Raw genomic sequence first — 15,782 nt, 5'->3', positions numbered from 1 at the left:
GGACACGACTGGACTAAGTGTCCAGGGGAACCTTACCATATGAACAGTAGAGTGTCCATGCCAAATAATGATTTCTGTTAGGATGGACTATGAAATGCTGAGAGACAGTGACTTGTAAACTGAGCAAGGGTTCAACCCAAGCAACCTTCACCCAAAATTTGGGGGGTCAGAAGACTCAATCCGAAACCATGAGCCACTCCTCGTCGTTTAGTTGTTTAGTCGTGTCCGACTCTTCGTGACCCCATGGACCAGAGCACGCCAGGCCCTCCTATCTTCCACTGCCTCCCGGAGTTGGATCAAATTCATTCTGGTAGCTTCGATGACATTGTCTGACCACCTCATCCTCTGTTGTCCCCTTCTCCTCTTGCCTTCACACTTTCCTAACATCAAGGTCTTTTCCAAGGAGTCTTCTCTTCTCATGAGATGTCCAAAATATTGGAGCCTCAGCTTCAGGATCTGTCCTTCCAGTGAGCACTCAGGTTTGATTTCCTTTAGAATTGATAGGTTAGTTCTCCTTGCAGTCCAGGGGACTCTCAAGAGCCTCCTCCAACACCACAATTCAAAAGCATCAATTCTTCGGCAGTCAGCTTTCTTTATGGTCCAGCTCTCACTTCCATACATCACTACAGGAAAAACCATAGCTTTGACTATGCGGACTTTCATTGGCAAGGTGATGTCTCTGCTTTTTAGGATGCTGTCAAGGTTTGTCATTGCTTTCCTCCCAAGAAGCAAGCATCTTTTAATTTCGTGGCTGCTGTCTCCATCTGCAGTGATCATGGAGCCCAAGAAAGTAAAATCTGTCACTGCCTCCATATCTTCCCCTTCAATTTCCCAGGAGGTGATGGGACCAGTGGCCATGATCTTAGTTTTTTTGATGTTGAGCTTCAGACCATTTTTTGCACTCTCCTCTTTCACCCTCATTAAAAGGTTCCTTAATTCCTCCTCACTTTCTGCCATCAGAGTGGGATCATACGCATATCGGAGGTTGTTGATATTTCTTCCGGCTATCTTGATTCTGGCTTGGGATTCCTCCAGTCCAGCCTTTTGCATGATGTATTCTGCATATAAGTTGAATAAGCAGGGTGACAATATACAGCCTTGTCATACTCCTTTCCCAATTTTGAACCAATCAGTTGTTCCATATCCAGTTCTAACTGTTGCTTCCTGTCCCACATATAGGTTTCTCAGGAGATAGATAAGGTGGTGAGGCACTACCATTTCTTTAAGGACTTGCCATAGTTTGTTGTGGTCCATACAGTCAAAGGCTTTTGCATAGTCAATGAAGGAGAAGTAGATATTTTTCTGGAACTCTCTGGCTTTCTCTATAATCCAGCGCATGTTAGCAATTTGGTCTCTAGTTCCTCTGCCCCTTCGGAATCCAGCTTATACCTCTGGAGGTTCTCGGTTCACATACTGTTGAAGCTTACCTTGTAGGATTTTGAGCATAACCTTGCTAGCGTGTGAAATGAGTGCAATTGTACAGTAGTTGGAGCATTCTTTGGCACTGCCCTTCTTTGGGATTGGGATGTAGACCCAATCCCAAAGTCTTTCCAGTCTTCTGGCCACTGTTGAGTTTTCCAAACTTGCTGGCACCTTAATGAATGTAGCACCTTAACAGCGTCATCTTTTAAGATTTTAAATAGTTAAACTGGAATGCCATCACCTCCACTAGCCTTGTTGTTAGACAAGCTTTCTAAGGCCCACTTGACTTCACTCTCCAGGATGTCTGGCTCAAGGTCTGCAAACACATTATCTGGGTTGACTGGGATATCCAAAGCCACTCCTAGTTTTGTACATTTTTAAATGCCCTAAAGCAGTGGTTCCCAGCCTTGGGTCCCTGGGTGTTCTTAGACTCCCACAAGCCTTCACCACTAGCTGTGCTGATTTCTAGGAGTTGTAGTCCAAGAACATCTGGGGACCCAAGATTGGGAACCACCACCCTAAAAGAATGTGAAGCATTATACGTTTTTGTTAAGTGGATTACTCACCACACCCTAACATTGGGTTCTTGCTTTTTTCCATGTTTAAACCTAGAGTTGCCACATTTTTGTGACTGTCTCTGTTGCTCTGCCTGAGATCATCCTCTTATCTCTAGGAACGGGTGAGGAATCAGCTGGACTGACCTTTTCACCGAGGACGCAGCCAAACAGACTATCAGGAGTACGTTCAGGATGGGTAATTAGGGTCAAAACCTGTTAAGGAAACACATAACATATGGTCTTCAAAGCAGGCTACTCTGCTCAGTCCATATTTTGCAGTTGCATGAATGGGGGAATTGCCCCGTTAAAGGCAACGGGGGCTTCTGCCTAGGCAAGGGGAGTGAATATTCTTTGCACAGACTTTGAGATGAAGGATGCCAAGCCCTAGGAGGAAAGACTGAAAGAGCAGGCCATCTTTAGCCTTGAGAAAAGAAGAGCACTTTTCAAAAGGTAGTCCTACCGGGGAGGAAAGAAATCTGTTTTCAACCATCCCAGAGTACAGGACGTGGAATAATGGGCTCAAGTGACAGGAAGCCAAATTTGAGCTATATATTGGGAGAGAAAATTCTTAACTGTTAGAGCAGTATGTCAAAGGAGCCAATGAACCTTGGGAGGTGGTGAGAGTTCCAACACCACAGAAAATGGGACAACCCTCTGTCAGATCTGCTTTGATTTGGATTCCCTCAAGCAGGGTGTTGGACTCCATGGCCTTTTAAGTCCCTTCCAAACCTAGTTATTCTGATTCTATGAACTCTGTGTGCAAGAGGCCAGTGAGCGTATGGTGCAATGTAGATTCTGCTCTGAATTTTGCTTCCTGTGACAGAATAATTCTGCCTCGCACTGGTTTATTCGCCTTTCCTCCCTCCCTCCCTCCCTCTCTTGTTCTGCTATATCACACAGTTCCCTATGAGCTTCAAGATCCCAGCATCAAATGAATTGTGGCAGTTTTATAGAGAAGCACATTTTAAATAATTTAGAAACCGGGGTAAGTCATCTCTGCAGCATAATTGAAATACAGGGATACAACATCAATACATTTCTAAGTGTGCGTGCGTGTGTGTGTGTGTGTGTTGAGAATAGCTTTAAAAAGATCATTGTTTCTGTCTCACGAAGAAGTACATATGAGGTGAAGCGGGTCAGGATCCATCGGCTTTAAATCAGCACGTCGGTTCAAAAAGTGGGGAAAGTAGTGAGATGTTACTTGCACGCTATTATTCCTTCTTGGAAAGAAAGTCTCATGCCAAACTGAGAGCAGAAGACCATAGGAACAAGGCTTTTGCTAGGTTTTTTTTTTAGATATTCTGGTCCTGAATCTGTTGGGGCTCTATGCATTATGTCCGGCATCTTTTAATTGTGCTCAGAAATGAACCAAGAGTCTGGAGAAAGGTGCACTAGCCAGTCTACACTAACATAATATTTTCTGCGAATAACATTAAGCAAGTGCATGTCTGTTTATACTGTCGTTCAAAACTAGTGAACCCCAGATAACTGGATTGTGCCATACATACTAAGGGCACTTTTACTTGGTAAAATTTGTTGCCTAATTTTATTCAATTTTAATTTTCTTGCAGCTGCATTAGCATCTTCAGTCACTAGGTGGCAGACTTTTAACCCATTTTAACTGGAAAGTAGGTAAGTGCAAAAACAGGGTTGGTGGCAGGGCCTGCCCTCCCATTGGATAGAATGAGTTGGCTGCATCGGGCAGGCAATTTGGGATGCCATGACAAAACAGGAAATGATTTATTATTTAATATTAGCTGCTCTTCTAGTTATACTGCCAGGATTGGGGAGAGGCGCTGGCAGGGTTTTCTGCATCAGAGACCAATGTAACCTGACTAAATTTGGATGCTGTACATCATTACACAAATGGACTAGAAGCACAATGTGCTGCTCGGCTTCAGGCAGCAAAATGTGTTAGGTGACATTGGATAGTAGGCTTGCTGAAACCCTATTATAGCAGTACAGATTGACATTGAATTGCTTTGTTCATCTGTTAATGGAGGTAAGATTCCTGCCTTGAGCAGGGGGTTGGGACTTGATGGCCTCATAGGCCCCTTTCAACTCCATCATTCTTTGATTCTATAATCCCATAAGAAGGTGAGAGAAACCAAGAACCTTTTTTTGTGTGGGTGTGTATTCACGCCCAGCCATTTGGTGCTACTTTCACTGAGGACGGATGTGGCTCTGTCATCACAAGTCAATCTTCCTGTGAAATTTGGATGTCTGGTAGGAAGGAGAGACATTTCTTACCCTGCAATTAACTTCCAGAGAGCAATTATTAAGAAAGACAAAGCTCCACCCGTTTGGCATCTTGCGAAGAATCAGCAGAAGGCTACAGGAAGAAGAATGGAGTGTAAGTACCTCTCATCTACAGAGAATGCTAGTTTGATGTCAGTCAGGCAATGAAGATGCTCCGGGTTTTAATGCGAATTTGACAAGAGTGACCCAAGGCATGGAATTCTATCCTCCTCAAAGGTTCAGCACCGTGGACATAGCGCCTTCAAAGTTTGGACTAAAACCCGAAATGGATTCATTGCCAAGCCATTTAAACGTTAGAACCAGCACTCTGTCCGTGAGATTTTCTATTCTACAGCCATGGATATTTAACAATGGGCAGATGTCAGCTGTTGTTTGCAGACAGCTGTTTGACTGCTTGTGCCAACATAATTTGGCAAGAGTTTCCAACTTCTTGTCATCTTCCTGGGCTCTAAAAAGGAGGAAGATGAGGACCCTTTCCCAAACACACACATATTTTTCAGCGCAAAGGGCGAGAACGTTTTTTACTTCCCAGTCATCAAAGGGTGACAGCAGAGACTCAAAAGACAATGGATATTAGGCATAAAAGCCCAGTAACCTTTCCTCTGTGAAGGACAAGATCTGCCTTAAGCCTGTGCCCTCAAGGATTCCATTTATTTGTTGCTACTGTAACAACGTCATCACTTGAAAATGTTAGGATGTGCTGTAAATCCTCTCCCTTTGCACTCTCATGGGCGAGGACAAGGAACGCAAAATGATTCCTGTTGCCCGATGAGAGGGCAAGGCACTGTGCACCTAGCCTCAACATGTGAAAAGAAGCAGTGTGTGTGTGTGTGTGTGTGTGTGTGTGTGTGTGTGTGTGTGTGTGTGTGTGTGTGTGTGTGTGTGTGTGTGTGTGTGTGTGTGTGTGTGTGTGTACAAAGGAAGCAAAACTGCACAATATAACCTGCCAAAGCTTTTTAACGCAAAGAACACCAACTGCACCGAATGACAAGAAGGGGCTGTTTTTCTGTATGGACTTTAAAGATTAGAAGCACCAGATGGGTTATTTGTGTCTTTTAAAACTCTCAGCAAGCCATTTGATACTGGCTCTGTGTGCGTTTTGCTTCTCAGATGGAAAGGAGTCTTGTTGAGCCACGATATCCTAAATCAATGGGAACAATGAATTCAGCAAGTGGCATTTATCCCCTTAATCCAAACATGGGGTTTCTTGGGGGTCGCGACTCAAAGAAGGAACTAACAGAAGCATGGACTTACCGTTCACCAACGGATTCACTATTTATTATTTATTTAAAATATTTTACCCCACCTTTCTCCTTAAAAGAAAGCACCCAAGGTGGCTTGCATCATTAAGGTCTGCTCTTATCTGGCACTATTATTTAATGACATTTCTGAAATCCTTATTTAATCTGAATTTCTCTCTCTCTACAGTGTTGGGTTCTGGAATGCCCTGTCCTCGTTTCTGGAACCTGTTTGTTGATCGCTGTGTAGATTTGACAACCAAACACACACACACACTCACACACCTGTTTGTTGATCGCCGTGTAGATTTGACAACCAAACACACACACACACACACACAAACACACACACACAAACATGTCACAGAGTCTGTTATGGTTCCACCCATAACAAGCTTGTCAAAACCAGCAAAAGTTCTCAATATATGACATTTTAAAGCAGTTTTATTAAGGAATGAAAATCTAATTTGTTTTTATTGGGGGGAAAATGGAGATCTAAATTCCACTTTAATAACCATTTCTTCGTAGAGTGTGAGTGTCAGTTTCACGCAGATACATTTCAATCACGATTATGTGCTCTTCCTGTCTCTTCTGAATTAACATTTCTTCATTAAGTACCAGCCTTAAAGCCAATTAGTTCAGTGCAGATGTATTTCCCCCTCCCATATTTCTGCCCTGTTCTTCCAACCACATATTGACAACACAAGGTTTCAAAACAATATTCATGTATTTTGTATTATTTCTTATCCATATTAAATCTCACAGATGTACTTTGCAATATGGCGCTTCCTATGGAAAACGTGCCAGTGTTACAGCTGATAAAAAGTAAGAGTGATGTTCAGTCATTTTGACATGGAGAAGCACATTGTAAGACACATGTTTCAGATTTAATATGGATAATAAATAATGGCCAGAATCCTGTTTAGTTATAAGGATGATTGCGTATTTTTTCCCCAGCCTCCTAGAATAGTGGTTCTCAACCTTGGGATTCCTTGGGTTCTTGTTCCTGGACTAAAACTCCCAGAAATCCTGGCCAGCACAGTTACGTAGTGGTGAAGGTTTCCGGGAGATTTTGTCCAAGAACATCTGGGCAAACGAGGTGGGGAACCAGTGGATTAGAAGATTCTCTGTCATGCCCCTGACGCTGCAGGAGTTACAAAACTGGATGTATGATTGATTACATTCTCAAATGTATGACGAAGGCTCAACAGGAGGAAACGAAACATCCTGCAGTTCCCTTACACGTGGTAGTGTTTCTCTCTCTTTGGCTTTCATGAGTAAGGGACAGGAAAAGGAAATATTTTACAGAATGTCCCTTTCTTAGTTCTTTGATGATCAACTATCCTGTGTTTTAGGGATGGGCTGGTTTTCTACTTTTCCTGGCAACCACACAATGTATGTGCTATCTTGAACCCGCCTGCCCCTTATGGGTGCCTAGCCCCAACCTGTTTGGGTCCTCATCAAGGGCTACTTGGGGGGGGTTGGTGTGGGACTGACCCCAAGTGGCTGGCTTAAGTGTAAGCTGCTTAATGATGTTGAGAGATGGAAAGCTTCCTTGCCACTCACCTACAGATGGGGAGGCAGAGGAAGTCTTCCATTCCTTTTGAGTTGTTGCAAATGCATCAAAGATGCTTTGAAAAGTCTCTTTTTGTAAAAGTCAACTGATGTGATTACAAGGACACCAAAGGAGCACAGATTTACTTCTCTCCTCTTCACGCGTGAGGCTGAGGAACCGCAAAATTGCTCCCCTCTTCTTGTGGAAAGGGATGCTTTTCATGGTATTCTCAACAAGAGAAAGCAAAGAGAAAGTTAATGTTTGTGCATGTGTGCTGAAAAAGCCAGTGTTGCAAATAATGCAATACTGCCAATGTACGGATCTCCAATCAATGATCTTGTGCTGCCTTGCACAAGGATTTATAAACCCATCTTATTTTTGTTCTATACTTCCATATTGAAATCCACAGTAAGTAGCTTTCAGAAACTAAAGCTGTCGAGAAGGTTCCCTTCCCCTCTGAAGAAATGACAGCCGTTTTTCAGTTCTCTATTCACAGACCGTTTCCAACATCTGGCATTTTTTTAATCTCTGGGGCTGAATAATTTAGGGGGTCCTGGTGATTTGCTTTGATGGAAGATGTTTTGTGCCTATATTTAGGACTCCATCTCCGAGTGATTGAAATCCGAGCCATTAAAATGTTCTATTAGTAATGATATAAGGGGTAGGAGAGAGGGAAAGAAAGAGAGAGGGGTAGACTTATCAAGACTTTCAGCATGGATAGAACATTAAGGATATCATAAATTTTAATGATGAAGTCCAAAATTATAAAACTATTAAATTTCTTTCTTCTTTCTTCTTTCTTTCTTTCTCTTTCTTTCCTCCCTCCCTCCTCTTTCCTTCTCTATTTTCCTTCTTTTCTTACTTCCCCTTCTCTTTTCCTTCCTTCCTTCCTTCCTTCCTTCCTTCCTTCCTTCCTTCCTTCCTTCCTTCCTTCCTTCCTTCCTTCCTTCCTTCCTTCCTTCCTTCCTTCCTTCCTTCCTTCCTTCCTTCCTTCCTTCCTTCCATGTCTTCTCCATCTTCCTCCCTCCCTCCCTCCCTCCCTCAAACAGTGGTACAAAACATTGCTGATGAGTGATAAGAACAACTTACATTGAAATCATATATAATTGACCTTAATTTGTTTTTCTATGTTATAAAAAAAAAATATTGTCACCCAGTTCAAGGTTGGTGCTCTGACCAACATCTCCACGGTCGATTTGTCACAGAGAAGGTTCATTTCTGCTCTAGCTCCCCTCCGCACAGGGCTGGAGGGCCATCCCACACACACCCTTGGCCTGGGATAGCTGTCCTACCCCTTGTGCCTCCAGCTTGAAGTGCCAAATACTGCATGGCTCAGATGGCCAAAGGGAGGCTGAATGGACACTGGGCTGGTAGAAGCCGCACTGAATCCAAGCCCCCAGATCGAGGACTGTTGAACGTTGCTTAGGCCTATCTTCACTTTGACTTAACCTTGTGTTGGGAGTTGTGGCTGGGAAGGGTTAGGCTGAAACATAACACAGGTCCTACTGCTTTCCATGTCTTCTCAGTCTCCTTTTCCTGGTTTATCTGATGCTGGCTATTAGCCAGCCCAGCATTTATATCATGAGACTTTCTTCCAGCAGGTCAAAGAGGTCCATTCTTAAAGCCTAGACACCTATTTCACTCCTTCTTAGTGGGCAGCTCAGCGCGAATGGGTTCACCTCTAGGTCTACCGAAGTCGGATTTGCTTCCTCTCCAAGCTTTTTTCAGCTCCTCTTCTGTGAGAGGCATGCAAAGGAAAATATTTTTAACCTTAATTTTATTTGGGGGGGTCTTTCCAGGGCTCCCCTTTTTTCACTTCTGGGTTCTTTCAGCTACTGAGCAGCCACGTATCCTGTGACACGCCATACAAAGCTGTAAAGGAGGTCCTTCAGAGGAGTCCAGCAAAGCCACAGAAATTCTTGGAGAGTGTGTGCTGCAGATCAGTCTAGGGGAGGAAAAAAACTATGACCCACAAAAAGACAAGCATTTTTCTGGCACTCTCAGGCTCCAGTCTGCTCCACCGTCTCAATTTTCAGTTGGTGTGCTAGGTGACCGTCAGCATGGTGGTGAGTCCAGCGCCGTTGACGTCCCTCACGTGGATATGGAGGTTCTGAAGAAGCTTAATTAGTGTAAGAAGCTAGTGAAGAAACTGGCCAAGAAGTAGGACGCTTCTGGCCTCTGAGTCCCAGATCAAGCAGAATCTTAAGCCCAGGACTGAACAAGGCTGGCAAGTTCCCTTCTCTCCTGGCTCCCAAGGAGAACGTGGTCTCCACGACTGATGAGGTTAAATCCACAGTCATGTTTCAGATGAAAAAAGTGCAAGGTAATTTGAAATAGATAAGAAACGTGTAAGTTTTGTTAACCTCTCTTTTGGAATCTCAAATCTTTTCTATGTGGGATATAGACCAGCCTATTGGTGTAATGGAGCCCGCTGCTGGCACTGCAGAAACAGCAGCAGAAGCAGCCGAGCAGAAAATAAAATATGGGGGAAGAGAGAGAGAGAGAGAGAGGAGGAGGAGGAGACGAAGAAGAAGAAGAAGAAGAAGAAGAAGAAGAAGAAGAAGAAGAAGAAGAAGAAGAAGAAGAAGAAGAAGAAGAAGAAGAAGAAGAAGAAGAAAAGAAAAAGAAGAAAAAGAAAAAGAAAAAGAAGAATCTACCAGCCCTCTTTCCTGGAGTCATGGTAGATTTGGGGCTGACGTCAAGCAGCGGTTCTAAAAAGGAACACCACCAACTCTCCTTAAGACCTAACTCTGCAAACAATGGCCTGGAGAAATCATTTGCTATTCCCACCCTTTGGATTTTCTGGGCCTACAAAAAAAAGTGTTTTAAAGAGACCATTTGTGCATCGCTCTAGGTAAAAGAAAGAAAACCACACAAACACACCTGTAAGCTCAGGAGGAATCTGCCTGCGCTTTTCACGATGTAAGGCCGGCAGGTAGAATGTGACACCTCCCGATCTATCAGGCCAAATCCAGCTCAACCGCCACGTACGGTGCCTCCCAGCGAAAAGAAAATATTCTTGAAAAATGTTTTTACAGGGTGCTGATTTTAGTTTATTTTATTACGATGTAGTATGGAGTGCAACCAAGAGTGAGCTGTTATACCTAGCTGCAAATCCTGTCTGTGCCCAAGGCAAAACTAGCTACTGAACTTGTAAAAGAATGGGCTTTAAAATCCACTTTTCTCTCTGCTCACGATGCCCCTCCTTCAGCCGAATCCAAATGGGTTTCTCCCCACCCCCCTCCTGCGAAGCTTTTTCTTTACCCCAAACTGTTCATGAAAGGATCCACACCATTTCTGATCTGGCGCAATCACACCGAAGGGAGTTTGTGCCTTTGTATGAAACACACACACACCCAACGGTTTGGCTCGACCTCAAATAAATCAGCCTCAAATGGAAGAAAAAGCGACTGGAAAACGCTAGCTTTGGTTTAATAAGATGCCTTGAAATTAGCCACCAGAGGAAAGCTGCTAAGAAGATCCGTGAGGGAGGCTGGAGAAGCTCTCTCCTCACACCGTGCGTGAAACTCCTCTCCTGCAACATGTCTGTAAACTCATTTTGTGACAACCACCATCTCGTCCGGGCGTCGTACAGTTCCAAGCGGATGATTTATGCCTCACAATATTTCTTGCTATCTCCGAGTTGGGTAGCTGGGGAAATAAAGTTGCTTTGTATAAGCAACCAACAAATTCCACTGAGGTTTTCCCTTTGGCGGATGCGCATGTAAAAAAGGACTGCGTCGATTGAAGATGGGGAGGGTTGAGGAAATACTCAGGAAGGGGAAAACAACAACCACAACAACCACAACAACAACAACAATAACAATAACAACCACCACCACCACCACCACCACAACAACAACAACAACCACAACAACCACAACCACAACCACAACCACAACCACAACCACAACCACCACAACAACCACAACAACCACCACAACCACCACAACCACAACCACAATAATAACAATAATAACAATAATAACAATAATAACAATAATAACAATAATAACAACAACAACAACAACAACAACAACAACAACAACAATAACAATAATAATAATAATAATAATAATAATAATAATAATAATAATAATAATAATAATAATAATAATAATAATAATAATAATAATAATAATAATAATAATAATAATAATAAACCTTTCCACAAAGAGAAGGCATACAGCGAGCTTGCTTCTCTGGCACAACATGGAGCGAAATCTTAGGAGGAAGATATTTTCTGGGACTCTCCACATGTCGGGTTAGGGTAAGGAGAGGAGGAAGGGGGAAAAAATCCTTGCAGTATTAGAAACCACTATGGGCCAGAATCCTATTGGTATTTCTGCAAGCTTGGTACAACCTGCTGGAGCTAATGGCAGCTAGTCTGTTTGACATCATATGCCTACTTACACATCACGGGGACCGTTCGGTGCATGAGCTGTACCTGGTACCTTGCCACTGCTTCTGGTATTCTACGCATTCCTGGTAGCACATGTCTTTCCATTTCCTCCACCATATATTACAAGCATTGCTTTTCAGACCACCGACGCAGCCCATTCCAAGGTGCTCCTGCCTGGTCTGCTGCCCTCATTAAGCCTCAAAGCAAGAAGGCAAGTGGATTCGAATATGAAAAGCATGCTTCATCTTTCCATACGGATAGAAACAGTGTGTCTCTTGTCATTATCTATGATCAATACGGCACAAGAGTTTACTTTGAGCCCTTTAAGAGATTCTGATTAGCCTGGAGCCCCATCCACCTCTGATCACTCCACTAATGCATCGACCTGCCCTCCGTCTGGATTTTGGCATTTCCCCCCTCGTCGCCAACTTGTGGACCCGAACATAACTTTCCTGTGGGTAGGGGTCCTGCAGAAGGGCAACGAGGAAGCTGACAGGACACCGCGTGGAAAGCTGAAGGCGTGCACTCAAAACCAAGTGGAGCACAGAAGAGAAGTGGCTCTCATAAAAAAGGCTCTGCACCCACCCCAAGATAGCACAGAGGGAGAGCAAAAACAGAAGAAAGAGAAAACAAAACAAAAAAATGCAGTACAAATAGTAGTGCCACACCAGGATATATGGCCAGAGGGAATAATGGTCCGGTGGAATGTCAGTAGAAACTATTTTTCATTGCTTTATTAGCTTCCTGGATTCTTTTTCTGCAGTGACAAATCGTGTTCCGAGTCTTGTTTCCCCGACACCCTCCTTTCCTCTCATTTCTCGCCACTCTTCCAACCAGACGCTTTCTGTCTCTATTTCTTTTCTTTATTGCCTGTCTCATCCTTTGATTTTTCTGCAACTCCAGGGCGGAGCAGGCGGGGGCCTCCGTATTCCCTCCCATCCAGCTTTTTTGATCGCCTGCAGCCGAGTTGCTCGTTCCTGCTCTCTATCAAGAGTTGCCACTTGTGAAAGTCTATCTTTCTCCTCATGAACATTTTAATGCAGAGCCCATGTCAGTGAAGTACTCATGAGGGCTAGTGGAAGGCTTAGCGAGGGCTATTTCTCAGCCTTTGTGAATGAAAGAGAATGAAAAACAGAGGACGTTCGTCGCATGACTCATGGACTTCTCCACTCCAAGCTCACAGAAAGCTTTCTTTGCTCCAACCTTTCTTCAGGGCTTGCTTCCTTGTTTAGAGACATGTGTTTTCGTTTCGTTTAGTCGTTTAGTCATGTCCGACTCTTCGTGACCCCATGGACCAGAGCACACCAGGCCCTCCTATCTTCCACTGCCACCCGGAGTTGTGTCAAATTCATGTTGGTCGCTCCGGTGACACTGTCCAACCATCTCATCCTCTGTCGTCCCCTTCTCCTCTTGCTGTCACATTTTCCTAACATCAAGGTCTTTTCCAAGGAGTCTGAGGCCGCAACAAAAACCATCCCAAAGAAAAGGAAATGCAAGAAAGCAAAGTGGCTGTCCAGCGAGGCCTTAGAAATAGCAGAGATGAGAAGGGAAACAAAATGCAAGGGAGATAGGGAAAGTTACAGAAAATTGAATGCAGACTTCCAATGAATAGCAAGGAGAGACAAGAGGGCCTTCTTAAATGAACAGTGCAAAGAAATAGAGGAAAATAACAGAAAAGGAAAAACCAGAGATCTGTTCAGTGACATGTGTTACTTGCCATCAAATTCCTTCTCACTTACAGTGACCCCATAAATGAGAGACCTCCCATTTGTAAGCTCAAGGCTGTGGCCTTCTTTGTGCAGGTAACCCAACTCATATTGGGTCTTCTTCTTTTCCTGATCATAGATAGGAAAATGGATCATTATCTATTGATCATGGATAACAATAACACACTGTTTCTATCAGTATGGAAATATGAAGCATGCTTTTCGTATTTGAATCCAGTTGCCCTCTTGCTCTGAGGCTTAATAAGGGCAGCAGACCAGGCAGGAGCACCTTGGAATGGGCTGTGCCAGTGGTCTAACCTCCCACCTTTCCCAGCATCATGGTCTTTTCCAGAGAGCAAGGAGGACAGTCTCAGTGTTCTTATTTTCGTTTCCAGAACAAGTTCATTCTTGGCTTGATCTCACTTCTTCATCTTTCTGGCGATCCAGCTTTCCTCCAGCATCATATTTCAAATGAATAAATTTTTCCTTGTCATCTTTCTTTCCTGTCCAGTTTTCACACCCCTACATGATGATTGGAAGTACAACAGTGGGGATAATTTTCACCTTAAATCTCCATTGAAAATCCTTACACTTGATGATATTTCTATCTCTGAGTCTCAGTTGTCTTTTGATTCATTATCTTCAGTGCCCCTTTGGACTGATGAGTCAACCAAGATATATGCTTCCAGCTGATCCTAATACCAGTTTTTGATGTAGTGTGTGAGGTGTTCAAAGAGTGGTTAGCCATTACTACCATCACTATGAATTTCCATGGCCAAGCAGGGATTTGAACCCAGGTCTCAGAAGTCCTTTGCCAACACACTACCCACTACACCATATTGTCTTTCATTTAGAGATGCTCAAAAGTTGTGATTGTGTTTTCCCCCTGAATTTTCTTTAAGCCATCAGCTGTATCCATCTGAGATTTCCTAATCTACAGGCAAGAATCCTCAGAAGGACAGAGTTGGTATTTGAGACTGATGGCTGAAGTGTCCATTAGGTAATGAATCTACTATAGATTTAGTTTTAATTTTTAAGATGCTGTCTTAGATATGAAGCTATTTAGGAGATGAGGTTCAGCACCCTGGATAGCTCCAGTAGAATCTGGACTAGTATCAGACAAGCTTCATCGCCTGATTGATATCAGATCATCTTCCACAGATAGCATGTTAGGGAGGTGAGAAATCTGAAGCCCATTTCAGTCTGAGGTTCAAGAAGCTTGTGTGGTCTTCAGCTCCTGGAATCTTCAACACCTGGACACAATTTCTGTTCTGGAATTGCCTGCAAGAATCTGTGTCTATTTGGAAAGGGCACAGAACACAATGTGACCACATGGTGGTTGGTGGAAGGATGCATGTAAAAGATGGACACAAGCAAGTGAGGAAGAGGTGGGTCCTCATTTAAAACAAAAAACAAAAAAGAACCACCTGGTTAAACTGGGCAAAGAGCAGATCCTAAGTTCCAGAAAGCTACACATTTTGTAGAAGTTGCATATTCTCTTCTACTTTGTTTTCTCAAGTTATTATTTCCACAATATGTACTTGGAGATGTTTGGCTGGAAGGAGCTGGTTCTTTTCTTCTACAACAGAAGCTTGAAGTTCTCAGGGAAACTATTGTCTCAAGTGGTGGAGGTATGTTAAGAATCAACAAACAGAGGGCCAGAGATCCAGAATGTGATGATCCTTCCTCGTCATTGATCTAGGTTGAACTGCTGGATAGCTCCGTGGCTTAAGCATCGGACTGCTGGGCCAGAGGTTGGGTATTCAATTCCCCAGTGGGCCTCCATGACTGAACTCTTTCCACAGGGCCCCTTCCAGCTCTGAAATTCTGAGATTAGTTTGTCTTGAAGTGACAAGACAACAGAATGAAGAGATGGGATTTTCTAAGGTTCCTCAGTTTGAGCTGTGAGCAAGACCAGAAGAGTTTATCCCCCCCACCCACTCTTTGGGGGCCCCATCATTTATTAGCACAGACCTTGTTTCCTTTCTCCTCAAGATGCAGAGCTGGCACATACATGCAGCAAGCTTAAAAGGGCTGGCTGGTTATTAGGAAAAGCCCCCCCCCCCAAAACCACTCAACATGCAAGATTTGGAAATATCAGCAAACCAAAATGACAGCCATCTATGTTTTATACAAATTCCACAAGAAGTCCCAATAGAACGTTTCTGAGTTTATTTTTTAAAAAACTGGAGATTTGCAGAAGGCTTCATTCTCATCTCTACAAGAACAGGACAGAGACACCTGGCGGTTCCTCACCATTCTCGCTGTTGAAGAACGAGCGTATCATTTTTTTTTCTGCTTCACCTGGTAAAGGCAAGACAAGTGGAGACTTGCATCCAGACCGTATGTGTGCTTCTTGAAAGAAGTTGGATTATCTCCAGATATTGATGCATCGGACAGCTGCTGGGGTACAATCCATTTTCCATATCTCATGTCAGAGAAAGCCGAACACAAAGCATTGCAGTTTTCTTTGTGAAACCAGAGAGATAAGGCAGGGTTTGGGAGACAGTAAAACTTGGGCTCCCCTGTAGTCTTGTCCTCCCAGTCCTCAGTTTCTTTGCCAGTCCACCAGCTTAGCCCCAAAGGATGGCTTCAGCCCAGTTACTTTACACACAGATCGATATAATTTGGAGAATTCGGTTT

The 15,782-nt window shown here is 43.6% G+C and overlaps 1 pseudogene; it reads left to right on the top strand.

Moving 5' to 3' along the window:
• The first annotated feature begins 8,818 nt into the window (after window positions 1-8,818).
• LOC110072708 (large ribosomal subunit protein uL1 pseudogene) lies at window positions 8,819-9,518 on the top strand (annotated as a pseudogene).
• The last annotated feature ends 6,264 nt before the right edge of the window (window positions 9,519-15,782 follow it).

This window comes from Pogona vitticeps, chromosome 7 (assembly GCF_051106095.1).
Source record: "Pogona vitticeps strain Pit_001003342236 chromosome 7, PviZW2.1, whole genome shotgun sequence".
NCBI classification, from domain to species: Eukaryota; Metazoa; Chordata; class Lepidosauria; order Squamata; family Agamidae; genus Pogona; species Pogona vitticeps.
Note: the sequence above shows the minus strand (reverse complement) of the source record. Positions and strands in the feature narration are given on the sequence as shown.